Raw genomic sequence first — 13,868 nt, forward strand, 5'->3', positions numbered from 1 at the left:
ACCTGTCATCGTCGCTAGAAGTGAAGCAGTCACAGTTACACGCGTTTGTCGTTTTGCAACACTAATCTTTACCCACCAAAATCTGTGTTGGACAAATGATACACTCGCGCGACCTCGATGTAACGAACTTCCCTGTTGTGCCATGCCGCCATGCACCACTACTGGAAAATTACTTCTAGATGATAGATTAGCTGGTCGAATCCTTCGGTTATTAATGGACCCCTGTTTTCGCTCGATTCTTCGTACGAACCTCATTAATTCCCTGTTTCTTTGATTGGCAACTGATATAACGAAACGCTAACAACCATACCATGATTTCCACCGATCACAAGATTAGCCCCCCAAGCGTTGTAAGGTATCTATAGATCGAGTTCGTCGGAACTCACTTCAAGCCATTGTTTTAGAACAATTTTCGGGACGAAAATTCTTTCAAGTAGGGGATGATGTGACACCCCGCGAAAACGCTTAACAAAACTAGCTTCCTCAGTGACTGTTTGCTAAATTTCGGGACGAAATTTCTTTCAACTTGGGGATGATGTGACAACCCGTAACTTCTAGGTACAAACCGTTTGTTTCGCCTTTATAAATCGAATCCCGTATGTATTTTATTTGATAAATTAATTATGGTTGTCGCCTTAGTCGACCCAACCCCGTTACGCAACCTGAAACCTTTAACGGTCAAAACATTGTGTGGATATTATGCACGACTTTGCTAACTCTTTGTCCGAACATGTTGTTGTTGGTTAAAAATATCTATATATATATATATATATATATATATGTACATAAATATTTAAATAAATAATTGTATATATATATAAAACAATAAATGATACAAAATGGCAATGCGTGCAAGTAAATTTTGATATCAGATTTATCTGTTTGGTGGAACCTTTGCGAGACCTTAACCCCAGCCCACCTTAACTTCGGCCCAAACAATCAACCTCCACCGCCAATCCTCAGCCTTAACTATTTATACATGTATTCATGTACGTAATGATCATTCTCACGCATAAACACCCGAACCCTACGGCAAGAATAAGAAACACCCCTCTTATCGTCGCAAGTTTCTTCCCACCCTTGAAACTCCACGACAACCACAGCCACATTCTTCTCCAGCGAGTTCAAAACTCCGGCGACACCGGTGCTCTCCGTTCTACCTCCGACGTTACCCAGAACTCCGTCTCGCTATCTACTCGACGCACCTTGTCGCATCATCGATTTCAGGTTAGATTACACGTTTAAAATCGATTGATAAACAAACTGTTCAAGTTGCTCGTATGATCCCAGTTGTCATGCTTAGGTCCGAATGCTGCTGGACTGAACATGATAACTCCTGTTGAATGTTGAGTATATAATGACCTTCCTTATTAGTGGCTGTTAATGGTTAAGAGGTTTTGTGCTAGTTATTTGAATATGATTTAATGGGGTAATAATAAGGATGAATCTGTGAATGTCTTGTGAAATTGAAAAGGATTTGAGTTTCACCATTGTAGGAAGATACATGCATATAATGACAACAGTTTGTGGAGTGTACAACCTTGAATGCTTTATGTACAACCTGGTCATGCACAACTGAATATTTGAAATAGGGATGATATCATATGATGGTGTATACTATTGATACTGTATAAATCATATACTGTGGTTTCTTGATTAATGCATGCGTGATTTATAAACTGCCATCTTTGATTGAATGCATGACTTGTAAACTGGATTTAATGCATGATTAGGGAGTGACATCTTTGAATGATTCAATCCGTGTTGATGACTGTTAGTGTAGTTTCCTAGTTAGTGGGCCGAATTCTTAGTGGAAGTGGGCCAATAAATTAGACTAAATCAACTGCATCCATGGGTTTTGTGAAAATAATTGACGAAGGAATGTTATGTAAACGGTAATATAAATATATGAACGAATCACCTTGTTGACTACTTGGGGATTTGGGGAAAATATTGTTATGCACTTCAAGATTTAATGGTGATTTCATGTCATAATCTCGATCAACAGTAGGTGGATACATGAAGCTAGTGGGCCGATGGTTTGGGAATTAGGTATTTGGGCCGAAGGTTTAAGTATACGGACCCGGTTAACAATAATGGATTATGATTGTTTTGCTTATATGAATGACTAATACTAGCATGTCATATGGGTGTTATTGGGCCAGCTTATTTGTGATTGGGCTTGGGCCGGGTAATATAATCGGGTAGTGCCGAATGGCACGACATTTGTTTTGGACCGGTAAGTTTAGTAAACATGGTGTCTCATTTAGTGTTGTTTTAGTTGTTAGGGGGCCGAAACGTAGAGCGAGTCATGAACATATCATGTAATGTGAGTATTGTTAGGAATTGTGATTCGTAAATGTGACAATACAAACATCTAGTTAGTGGAAGAGTTAAAATCCAAATATGTGATACTGTTCATGAAATTTGATCAAGTATGTGTGGTTATATGAAACGTGACCTATGTGCTACTTGAATACGTGATTAATGGTATGTGAATCTGATTAGATGTAATACCTATGATAGGACGTGATTGAATAGAGTATCTTGACAAATAAACTATCTGCCGAGCAAACCAAGGTGAGTTCACACACCCAAGGCATGGGGTTCCTAGGGTGGGAATGGGTTTTGGATTATTTATTCGTACTTACTCAGATGATAGAATTTAATGATATGGTCCTCAGGGTGAGGAAGGGTAATGATGAGATACGACCTAGACTAGTATACCAATTGAACTGATCTTCGCACACACGCCAGGGGTTGGCCGCGATATTATGACTGATCTTCGCACACATGCCTTGGAAAGGCCGCGAACTATATACTAAAACTTCGCACACATGCCAGGGTGGCCGCGATACAAATATACATAGTCTAGAATACTTGAGAACTTTCCCTAAACTTCGCATACATGCCTAGAGGGCTGCGATACGAACTAATACGATACATGACTTAATGAACGAACGCAATGCTTACTATACCATTACTATTACTGGACTATTGACTGTGAACTCGCTCAACTAGTTGTTGACTCTCTGCTGCATGCCTTGCAGGACCTTAGGTACTTATGGAGCTTGCATAAGGAGGAGCAGGTCGTTGTGGGCACGGATCGTGAATGTTTCGTTAAAACACTTTATGACATTTCGTACTTTATTACGTTGGGTTTTATTTATACGCTTCCGCTAAACAGTGATAACATACTTATATTTTGAACACCTTTCATATTGGTGGTTGAATGACATTTACTTTTACTTAATAATTACATGTTCAATATGATTGGTGGCTTGATCCTGGTCATGTCACGCCTCCAAGCGGTGGTACTCCGCGGGTGGATTTTGGGGGTGTGACAGATTGGTATCAGAGCCATTGGTTATAGAGAACTTGGTTTTAATAAGAGAAAAACGTTTTTATTAAAATCAGACTATAACCAGTACGGTGCTTAACGATCCACAACGACGCTTCGCTCCACGTGCAAGGCTCAACACTAGGTGGTATGATTTAAGTTTATATTGCCTACTTGATAGATTACTTTTGTGTAATGTGCTGTTTATGGTATGTTTATTTAGAGTAGTAGCATGTTGTCTGTTAGCCCTACTGCGTCCCTTATGACACACGATTGTTTAACTATTTGACAAGTGGTGGTCAAACCCCCTTTCTCATTTCTCATCACCATGCTACGACAATCGTATATGCGTTCTATCTATTTATACGCTTACCTCGACATGACGTTGCTATCTGACCCTCTGTACGCTGGGTTGTACGTCATCATTCACGAAGACCTCGCCCAAACGAACTCGGGTTTAGGAGAACTATACCCACGCATCCCTGTAGACGAACCTTATCACTTTCACCTGTCATCGTCGCTAGAAGTGAAGCAGTCACAGTTACACGCGTTTGTCGTTTTGCAACACTAATCTTTACCCACCAAAATCTGTGTTGGACAAATGATACACTCGCGCGACCTCGATGTAACGAACTTCCCTGTTGTGCCATGCCGCCATGCACCACTACTGGAAAATTACTTCTAGACGATAGATTAGCTGGTCGAATCCTTCGGTTATTAATGGACCCCTGTTTTCGCTCGATTCTTCGTACGAACCTCATTAATTCCCTGTTTCTTTGATTGGCAACTGATATAACGAAACGCTAACAACCATACCATGATTTCCACCGATCACAAGATTAGCCCCCCAAGCGTTGTAAGGTATCTATAGATCGAGTTCGTCGGAACTCACTTCAAGCCATTGTTTTAGAACAATTTTCAGGACGAAAATTCTTTCAAGTAGGGGATGATGTGACACCCCGCGAAAACGCTTAACAAAACTAGCTTCCTCAGTGACTGTTTGCTAAATTTCGGGACGAAATTTCTTTCAACTTGGGGATGATGTGACAACCCGTAACTTCTAGGTACAAACCGTTTGTTTCGCCTTTATAAATCGAATCCCATATGTATTTTATTTGATAAATTAATTATGGTTGTCGCCTTAGTCGACCCAACCCCCTTACGCAACCTGAAACCTTTAACGGTCAAAACATTGTGTGGATATTATGCACGACTTTGCTAACTCTTTGTCCGAACATGTTGTTGTTGGTTAAAAATATCTATATATAGATATATATATATGTACATCAATATTTAAATAAATAATTGTATATATATATAAAACAATAAATGATACAAAATGGCAATGCGTGCAAGTAAATTTTGATATCAGATTTATCTGTTTGGTGGAACCTTTGCGAGACCTTAACCCCAGCCCACCTTAACTTCGGCCCAAACAATCAACCTCCACCACCAATCCTCAGCCTTAACTATTTATACATGTATTCATGTACGTAATGATCATTCTCACGCATAAACACCCGAACCCTACGGCAAGAATAAGAAACACCCCTCTTATCGTCGCAAGTTTCTTCCCACCCTTGAAACTCCACGACAACCACAGCCACATTCTTCTCCAGCGAGTTCAAAACTCCGGCGACACCGGTGCTCTCCGTTCTACCTCCGACGTTACCCGGAACTCCGTCTCGCTATCTACTCGACGCACCTTGTCGCATCAGCGATTTCAGGTTAGATTACACGTTTAAAACCGATTGATAAACAAACTGTTCAAGTTGCTCGTATGATCCCAGTTGTCATGCTTAGGTCCGAATGCTGCTAGACTGAACATGATAACTCCTGTTGAATGTTGAGTATATAATGACCTTCCTTATTAGTGGCTGTTAATGGTTAAGAGGTTTTGTGCTAGTTATTTGAATATGATTTAATGGGGTAATAATAAGGATGAATCTGTGAATGTCTTGTGAAATTGAAAAGGATTTGAGTTTCACCATTGTAGGAAGATACATGCATATAATGACAACAGTTTGTGGAGTGTACAACCTTGAATGCTTTATGTACAACCTGGTCATGCACAACTGAATATTTGAAATAGGGATGATATCATATGATGGTGTATACTATTGATACTGTATAAATCATATACTGTGGTTTCTTGATTAATGCATGCGTGATTTATAAACTGCCATCTTTGATTGAATGCATGACTTGTAAACTGGATTTAATGCATGATTAGGGAGTGACATCTTTGAATGATTCAATCCGTGTTGATGACTGTTAATGTAGTTGCCTAGTTAGTGGGCCGAATTCTTAGTGGAAGTGGGCCAATAAATTAGACTAAATCAACTGCATCCATGGGTTTTGTGAAAATAATTGACGAAGGAATGTTATGTAAACGGTAATATAAATATATGAACGAATCACCTTGTTGACTACTTGGGGATTTGGGGAAAATATTGTTATGCACTTCAAGATTTAATGGTGATTTCATGTCATAATCTCGATCAACAGTAGGTGGATACATGAAGCTAGTGGGCCGATGGTTTGGGAATTAGGTATTTGGGCCGAAGGTTTAAGTATACGGACCCGGTTAACAATAATGGATTATGATTGTTTTGATTATATGAATGATTAATACTAGCATGTCATATGGGTGTTATTGGGCCAGCTTATTTGTGATTGGGCTTGGGCCGGGTAATATAATCGGGTAGTGCCGAATGGCACGACATTTGTTTTGGACCGGTAACTTTAGTAAACATGGTGTCTCATTTAGTGTTGTTTTAGTTGTTAGGGGGCCGAAACGTAGAGCGAGTCATGAACATATCATGTAATGTGAGTATTGTTAGGAATTGTGATTCGTAAATGTGACAATACAAACATCTAGTTAGTGGAAGAGTTAAAATCCAAATATGTGATACTGTTCATGAAATTTGATCAAGTATGTGTGGTTATATGAAACGTGACCTATGTGCTACTTGAATACGTGATTAATGGTATGTGAATCTGATTAGATGTAATACCTATGATAGGACGTGATTGAATAGAGTATCTTGACAAATAAACTATCTGCCGAGCAAACCAAGGTGAGTTCACACAGCCAAGGCATGGGGTTCCTAGGGTGGGAATGGGTTTTGGATTATTTATTCGTACTTACTTAGATGATAGAATTTAATGATATGGTCCTCAGGGTGAGGAAGGGTAATGATGAGATACGACCTAGACTAGTATACCAATTGAACTGATCTTCGCACACACGCCAGGGGTTGGCCGCGATATTATGACTGATCTTCGCACACATGCATTGGAAAGGCCGCGAACTATATACTAAAACTTCGCACACATGCCAGGGTGGCCGCGATACAAATATACATAGTCTAGAATACTTGAGAACTTTCCCTAAACTTCGCATACATGCCTAGAGGGCTGCGATACGAACTAATACGATATATGACTTAATGAACGAACGCAATGCTTACTATACCATTACTATTACTGAACTATTGACTGTGAACTCGCTCAACTAGTTGTTGACTCTCTGCTGTATGCCTTGCAGGACCTTAGGTACTTATGGAGCTTGCATAAGGAGGAACAGGTCGTTGTGGGCACGGATCGTGAATGTTTCGTTAAAACACTTTATGACATTTCGTACTTTATTACGTTGGGTTTTATTTATACGCTTCCGCTAAACAATGATAACATACTTATATTTTGAACACCTTTCATATTGGTGGTTGAATGACATTTACTTTTACTTAATAATTACATGTTTAATATGATTGGTGGCTTGATCCTGGTCATGTCACGCCTCCAAGCGGTGGTACTCCGCGGGTGGATTTTGGGGGTGTGACAGTGTGTGTCTTAATAAAATTTTTGTAATAACAATTTAAGGTCAGGGGTATTATTATCTTTTTCACACAAACTTAACATAGAAATGGATGGCCATTTGAGTGGTGGAGTAGAAGTGTTAAAATTTGCAAACTATTGGATAATAAATGCGATTTATAAACTATTAGACTGATAGTGTTAAAATCAGCAAACCACAAGAATGGAAATTGAGATTTACTCTTTTTTATTATAAAGAGTAAGATGCACAAAACATCCTTTATGTTTGCTCAAACTTGCAGGTTTCAACTCTTATGTTTAAAACTTGCTGAAAAAACCTTTACATTTATTTTTGTTACAAGTTCAATCCTTTATGACTAACCAAGTTAATTTTCTTAGTTTAATTCCCTCCCTCACATACCTGACATGTGAGGGTATATTTGTCATTTTAATCCATCTAAACCTCTTCGCCTCCCCTTCTTTTCCTCTCTCAGTCACTGCCATAATGCCAGCTTCTTCCCCGGATGCTCTTTCTTTCCCTCTCTACATCTCTCTTTATATCTATCTATATCTATATCTATACACACAAAATTGGTTCTTGTATGGTTCCACTTATGTTCTCAATTAACCTCGAAACAGTTCCATTGTAGGTTAATTGTTGCAAGTTTGTTGTCAATTTCAGTTTCGGCCGTGAAATAGTTCCAATTCAGGTTATTTTTTTGTGATTTTGGTTCTGATTTTGAAATAGTGGAGACGAGGAATAGGTGGAGGAAACAGAAGTGAGGAGAGCAGTCTCGAAAACCTAGACACCAGCCCAATCTTCACTACGATGAAGAAGATGAGGATTATGAAAAAGAAGCGGATTATAACCTCGATCAGAACAATACAGTTTCTAAATTTCATGATGACCCCAGCAATTCTTCTGATCCGCTTGCGGTTTCTAAAGCTGTTGCGGTGCTGGAGGTGGAGCAGAGACGGAGATTTTGTCGGATGAGGCAGTAAGGGTTTTGGCATTTCCTTCGGTTGTAAAGCAGATGGTGAATCAACATCATCACTTGATGATGCACGTTGCTGCTAGGGAGATGGCTTGTCAAGGTAGAGATAGTACTGGTGGTGGGATGATTATATATATATATATATATATATATACATACATACATACATACATATATATAGGGTGAGGTTCTAGAGTGAACACTAGTGTATTTGTGAACTGAGTGAACAAATCCTGGCCATTGATTTACATCAGCAAATCGTAAAATACACTAGTGTATTTTCATCTTCAAATCTTGGCCATTGATTTACACTTGTGTATTGATAATCAAGTACTAGGATTAGTTCACTAGTGTTTACAATCAAAGGGGTTGTTCACAAATGAATCTAACCATATATATATATATATATATATATATATATATATATATATATATATATATATATATATATATATATATATATGTTCTAGGAAAATGTTTCGCACGGGCAGCTTCAGGTGGTGTCTACTATGCTCAAGGATGCTCTGGTTTTGACTGGTAGAGATTTGAAATGGTCTTATGTTATTACAACCGACAATTATGGAGGGACAGGGTATTGTTAAGAGATATGGGTCGAATCGGGTTCATGTTGTTCCAATGCACTTAGATATAAGTTTATAGCACTATAAGAAAACAATTATATTGCAAAGTACTTATTTAGATTTTAAGTCCATTTATATGTTGCAGTGGTTTTGCTTCTCTTTATTTTTAAAATTTATCTTGTATGAGTAGGTTTTAGTAATTGTGTGTACTTGTTAATCGTATAAAGTCTTGGATTTCATTTTCTGTTGGGGTTGTAGTGTTCATTTCAAGCAGATTTAGATGCCAATTGTATGTTGAAGTAGTTCTGCTACTCTTTGCTTAGATAACCTATTTTGAAATTAAAGTGACAAATATACCCTCACATGTCAGGCATGTGAAGGAATTAAACTGAGAAAATTAACTTGGTTAGTCGTAAAGGATTGAACCTGCAACAAAAATAAACGTAAAGGTTGTTTTCAGCAAGTTTTAAACATAGAGGCTGAAACTTGTAAGTTTGAGCTAACATAAAAGACGTTTTGTACATTTTACTCTATTATAAAACATACCTCAAATGCGGTCTCATATCCATTAAATAATAAAACATATATCAAAATATATTGGGTATCCCCATTTGTGACCTTAGACTGTTTATGAAATTCATAGATTGTTGGTCATGGGAATCCTTATTTGTGACCTTAGATGGTTCAAATTTAAGTTAATTTTAAATTGGTTTTAACTCATTTATTTCGTTCATTTATCATCTATTATACTTAACATAATCTACTTTTCATATCCACGCCAATTTATTGTTTGATTATTAATTTTATATGTTTGAATCACACCAGTGATATACTCGAATAAAACAAATGGTTTGCTTAACACAAGTAAAAATAATACTAAGACTACTAAGATAGGGTGAGATTCCTGTAAAAAGGACCTTTTTTCGTGAGAAGTGTGAGAAGGCATAGAAATTGACATGTATGCATCATGTTTTGGACTTAGGCATGATGTTTTGGGTTGTTTTGGCAAGAAAAACACTAAACATAACAATTTAAAACACAATGCAACATATTATGGGCGTGAAATTTAAAACACACTTCTTAACACTTAAAACACACTACTTAACGTTCTTGGCATGGTGTTTTAAGTTTTAAGCCTAGAATACATTACATTGTGTCTTAAATTGTTATGTTTGGTGTTTTTCTTGCCAAAACAACCCAAAACATTATGCCTAAGTCCAAAACATGATGCCTACATGTCAATTCTTATGCCTTCTCACACTTCTCACAAAAAATGTCATTTTTACAGGATCCTAAGACAGATAATCTATTTATTTCATAAGACATTTTAGTCATATGGTTATTTAAGTTTAAAACATGATCATGATGGTCCATGTTTTTGAAAGGTTGTTAAAGTGTAAAATATGCGATATATGTGAAGGTATTCTGGTTATTTTCACTATTCCTGATTTCTTTGACTACTCATCATCACTACGACCTAAAGACCACTTATCACCGTCGTTGACCATGACTCCATGAGTCACGACCCTACATTACATGTTGACCACTATTTTGGCGACTTATGCACCTCAACTTCTTGATTGCCACCTCAACTTCTTGATTGCCACTACAACTTCTTGTGTGTGCGCGTGCGCGCTCTTGTGTGCATGTAAACGTCTAACAAAGTTTTAGAACGATACACAATTTGAAAGCCTCAACATTCAGACCCTCAACATTTTATAAAACTAAACTAATCGATCTCTAGTTAATAATATTTAAAAACTAGCCAGAAATGATGAGATTAACCACTAAGAATGGAGATGATATTGATGTACACACTTCAAACTTAAAAAACTTAATGTAAAAACAACAAATATTATTGACAAACTATGAAATCTTGAAGGTGTGTGGTTGACATGTGAAGAAACATCAGTTCTAATACGCGGGGGACAAGGGGGATAATTTTCTAAATCTCTTATTCGATAAGTAAGCTTGCTATGATCTGCAAAACAGAACACCGTGAGCTTGTTACGAGAAGGAGAGGTGGAATAATCTTCTCGTAACCACCCTCCGGTGTGAGAATAAGTAGCTGTTTTAAGAGGAATAAAATAATGTGTGCGTTAGGTGTGAGAGAGTGAGAAATCGGATTCTTGAACCTTTGGAGGAGGCATGTATTTATAGCCGAATGGTTTGGAGAAGATATGGGCTGATGGGCCTTGGGCCAGACATCACTTTCATGGAATATCTTCTTGGTCCCCTCTGACACGACATATAGTGTCTGCAGGGGTGGAGGTGGACTGGTGCAATGTGATTGGCTACACATCATCGTCCAAGTGTACTTACTGTCGCGCCTGTCATCAGCCATGAGTGGAGATCGTCGAGCAGTGAGTGGTGCAAGCTTATTGGATACACGTCACTATCCTTTTGTCCTTCTTGTCCCTTGCACAATTTGTCCCTCATGGGGATCGTCTGGGCAGGATCTGTTGCACATTGATTGGCTACAGGCAGCTGACATGTTAGTACCTGCTGATATGAACAAGAAAGCAGAAACAGAAACAGTAAAGTAAACGAGACACAAATGATGAACCGAGCTTGTGTTTGACACAATTCCCTTAAACAGACTCGCGGTCTGTTCCCAGGGTACGCCGGTTCAAAGCAGCAACAGCGCACTACCGGACTTGAACACTTGCCTGAAAAGAAACAGGATAGATGTTGCAGAGACTGAGAGAGGAGAAGATGTTGTTGGTGTGTCTCAACTGTGTTGGTATGATCTGGTTTTATAGTCACAGAATTCATAACCGAATTTTGGACATTATTGCAACGAATTAAAACCAAATAATGGTCATTAGTGCAATTTTAAATCTGATAATAATAACCGTTTAAAACTGAAACTCAATAATGATCATCATCAATATTGAATAATCATTTCAGTTTAAAACTCATTAACAAGACCAACCGTTTCAGTTTTAAAGACTAACTAAAAAACAATTAGTTAGTCTCGAGTTCAAAAACTGTCTCACGCGAGCCTGGGTTTTCGGAGCTGCATTCGTGTCCGCAGGACATGCGGGCACGCACGAGTTCAACCAAATTCCAGTTTTGAAACTCAATTTTTTGCACCCCCCTGCGCACGCGGGGGTAAGACTTATGGTAAAACATGTCATAAGACTTCAAAGGCTTGGTTAAGGTTTCACCTTATAAATAGCCTATCCTTTTGTTCCCACTCCAATGTGGGACAAAGTGGTTTTACCACTTGAGACTTTCCATTCACACCAAAACTTCCAACAATCCCCCACATGATAGGAGGTCGATCTCAGAAACAACATAATTCCTTATTACATTTCAACAGTTGAGTTTTGCATACGATAGGTAGGTGTTACTCTTTGAACCTTCGCTCATGAAATGCACTTAGCCCACTAGCTCTGAGTAGAGCTCGATGTCTTTGAACTCGTCTGCCGTTTGTGTAGACGACAACGCACTTCACACTAGACTCTCCCTGACAAAGTCAAGTCCTCATAAGTATGTTCGTTATGGTCATGAACATGAGCCTGGTTCTGCGAGAGCCATTAGGTATTGTGCCCCAACAACACCCTTTGAAGCGACCCCACTTCTCTCTCGCATAGTGGTTCACTATGTATTGTTACATTCGTCGAATCATTAAGGTAACGTTTGGTATGCAGGAATGAAAGGTGGAATGGAATGGATCATTGTGAAGGAATGAAGAAAAGAGTGTTTGGTTGGTCAATGGAATGGAATCGTTCATTCCAAAATGCATTCCATTCCTTCAAAATCATTCCATCCATCCCCCTTGTTTTTTTTTTCCATTCCATTCCCTCTTCACATTTCATTAACAACACCACAACCCGCCCCCGTTGACACCACCCACCACCACCTTCATCCACCACTATCATCCACCACCGCCGCCACCCGCCACCGCCACCACCCGCCACCACCCACCGCAACCGCCGTCGCCGCCACCCATCGTCACCGCTGCCACCTCTGATCACCGCCACCACCCACCTTCGATCATCGCCGCTGCCACTTCCGATCAGTGCCGCCGTCGCCACCAACCTCCGCCACCGCTATCAACCACCGCCACCCACCGCCACCGCCGCTACCACCTGCGACCATCGTCATCGCTGCTACCACCTCTGACCACTGCCACCACCCACCTCCGCGGTTACCTACCACCACCACCCCGGTCACCCACCACCACCACAGCTGTCAACACATGCCGCCGTCTCCACCCACCACCGCCGCCAACCACCGTCGCCGCTACAACTGCCACCTATCACCTCCCACCATCACCGCCCATCATTGACCACTACCATCCGATTTTATTCCTCCGTCTTTTCCCGCATACCAAACAACAAAAAGTAATACTTCATTCTATTCTCACATGGCAACTAAACAAGACATGGAATGGTAATGATTAATTCCATTACCTCATCCATTCCATTACCTCGTCCATTCCATTCCCCCGTCTATTCCATTACCCCATACCAAACAAACCCTAAAAGCCATAGGCTTAGCCTCACACTTGTCACTTTTAGGAATGGACTAGGAAGTTTACTAAGCTTTGCAATAAACTCCCTTATATATATACGTAGGGTTATCCCCCACAGTGACCTTACTAATTCATATAATTAGGTTTTCCTATTGAACTTGGCTCTTGGGATCTCCAGTCTACTGAGTTAGGTTTCCATCATATGAACTTATATTTTCAAGGGCTTCAGTCCCATTCCCATGGACGACTTCTGTACTAACTCTCTACTTAGGCCTTTTGTTAGCGGATCCGCAATATTATCCTTTGACCTCACGTAGTCAACAGTGATAATTCCTGTAGAGATTAGTTGTCGTATCGTATTATGTCTACGTCTGATATGTCTGTTCCTACCATTATACATGGTGCTACGAGCTCTGCCAAGTGCCGATTGGCTATCACAATGTATACAAATGGCCGATGCCGGCTTAGGCCATCTTTGTATATCCTCAACAAATTGACGTAGCCATTCTGCCTCTTCACCTGCTTTATCTAAAGCGATGAACTCTTATTCCATCGTGGATCTAGCGATAACCATTTGTTTTGACGATTTCCAAGATATAGCAGCACTCCAAGTGTGAATACATACCCACTTGTTGCTCTGGAATCATTCG

Source organism: Helianthus annuus, chromosome 10 (assembly GCF_002127325.2).
Source record: "Helianthus annuus cultivar XRQ/B chromosome 10, HanXRQr2.0-SUNRISE, whole genome shotgun sequence".
Lineage (NCBI taxonomy): Eukaryota > Viridiplantae > Streptophyta > Magnoliopsida > Asterales > Asteraceae > Helianthus > Helianthus annuus.